The sequence below is a fragment of the Prionailurus viverrinus genome, chromosome B2, assembly GCF_022837055.1.
Source record: "Prionailurus viverrinus isolate Anna chromosome B2, UM_Priviv_1.0, whole genome shotgun sequence".
Classification (NCBI taxonomy): Eukaryota; Metazoa; Chordata; class Mammalia; order Carnivora; family Felidae; genus Prionailurus; species Prionailurus viverrinus.
In genome coordinates, this window is record NC_062565.1 from 114,302,825 (window position 1) to 114,305,001 (window position 2,177).

At 35.6% G+C, this 2,177-nt stretch overlaps 1 non-coding gene across 1 annotated transcript; it reads left to right on the top strand.

The window, feature by feature from the left end:
- Nucleotides 1-1,627: 1,627 nt before the first annotated feature.
- LOC125166862 (U6 spliceosomal RNA) lies at nt 1,628-1,734 on the top strand. Its single transcript, XR_007152571.1, has one exon. It is a non-coding gene; the product is annotated as a U6 spliceosomal RNA (small nuclear RNA).
- Nucleotides 1,735-2,177: the final 443 nt, after the last annotated feature.

Sequence of the window (2,177 nt, forward strand, 5' to 3'; positions counted from 1 at the left end):
CATTAGCACAGAGCTTGACGCGGGGCTTGAACTCACAAAAGTGAGATCATGACCTGAGCCGCAGTCACAGATGCTCAACCGACTGAACCACCCAGGCACCCCCATGATGTCCTTTTATACTTACGCCTAGCCTTCTATGGACACACCTCCCCTCCAGTCCCTAAGCCCTGACAGTCACCAATCTCTTCTCTGTTTCTATAATTTTGTCATTTTGATGGAATCATACAGGCTATGACTTTTGGGTATTTATTTTTTTCACTCAGCATAACTTCCTTGAGATCCATTCAAGTTGCTGCATATATCAGTTCATTTTTGTTACTTAGTCGTATTCTATGGTATTTATGTACCACAGTTTGTGCAGCTATTCACCCATTGTAGGGCATTTTGATTATTTCCAGGTTTTGGCTATTACAAGTAAAGCTGCTATGAACCAATGTGTACAAGTTTTTATACAGATAGAAGTTTTCATTTCTTTGGGATAAATGCCCAGGAGTGTGATTGCTAGGTTGAATGGTACGTTTGTTTATTTTTTAAAAAAGAAATGGCCAAACTATTTTCCAGAATGGCTGTACCATTTCATATTCTCATCAGTTTATGAGAGGTCCAGTTTCTTCACATTCTCATAAATATTTGTATTGTTATTTTTTATTTTAAGTTGTTTTGATGAGAGTGTGTCTCATGGTTTTTTCCATTTCCCTAATGGCTAATGATATTGCACATATTTTCATATGTTTCTTTCTCATCCATTTTTTTTCTTTGGTAAAATGTTTCTTCATTTCTTTTGGCTACTTTCTACTTGGATTTTTTTTCAACGTTGAATTCTGAGAGAACTTTTTGTCGGTATGGGTCATTTGTCAGATATGTGGTTTGCAATATTTTCTGTTGCTTTTTACCCTCTTAACAGGGTCTTTTATAGATCAACAGCTTTTTTTTTTTTTTTTTTTTTTTTAATGTTTATCCATTTATTTTGAGAGTTTGAACCGGGGAGGGGCAGAGAGAGAAGGAGAGAGAGAATCCCAAGCAGGCTCTTTGTGGAATAAACCTAGCAGAGCCCAATGCTGGGCTTATTCTCACGGACCTGTGAGATCATGACCTGAGCTGAAATCAAGAGTCAAATTCTTAACTGACTGAGCCACCCAGGTGCCTTAACAGTTTTTGATTTTGATGAATTCCAACTTAATTGGGTTCCCCTCACCCTCTCACCCTCTGCCTTTTCATGGTATTGGTGTAATGTTGAAGGAGTCTTTCCCAAGACGTTGGTCCTAAAGATTTTCTCCTGTATTATTTTTTTTACAAGTTTTATAGTTTATGTTTTAATTTCTGATGTATTTTGAGTTAATTTTTGTATGAGGTGTGAGGTTTAGGTCAAGATTTAATTTTTTGTCTGTAGATATTATTTCAGCACCATTATTTTGAAAATACTGTATTTCCTCCATTCTTTTGCAGTTTTGTCACAGATCTGTTGGCCATACTTGTGTGGGCTGGTCCTGAGTTCTCTATTCCATTAATTTGTCTCAGTTTTTCCACCAATAACACATAGTCTTTATTACTGTGGCCATATAATCAGTCTTGAAATCATCTGGAGTGATTGCTCTCACATGATTTTTGGTCAGAATTGTTTTGGCTCATGCTCACTTTGGCAGCACACATACTAAAATTGGAACGATACAGAGAAGATTAGCATGGCCACTGCACAGGGGTGACATGCAGATTCGTGAAGCTGTCCGTGTTTTAAAATGGCTATCTGAAATAAAGACTTGAATGCTTGTTGAAAACTGGTAAAAAAAAAAAAAATTTTTTTTTGGCTCTTCTGTTCCTTTGCCTTTGCATATAAATTTTAGAATGATTTCGTTTGTATCTACAAAAAAAAAAAAAATCTTGCCAGAATTTTGATAGGAATTGGATTAAAACTGTGAATCAGTCTGGGGAAGACTTGGCATCTTAACTATGTTAAATGTTCCAACCCATTGATATGGTATGGAAAGTCTCTATGTTTATTTACATCTTTGATTTCTTCATCATTGTCTTGTAGATTTCACTTTTTTATCATTTTCTTTGTGTTTAGAGAACTTCCTTTTGTCATTCTTTTAGGGTAGGTCTCTGGTGACAAATTTTCTTTGAATGTCTTTTTTTTCAATTTTTTAAAATATTTTATTTTTGGGAGAGAGAGAGAGAGA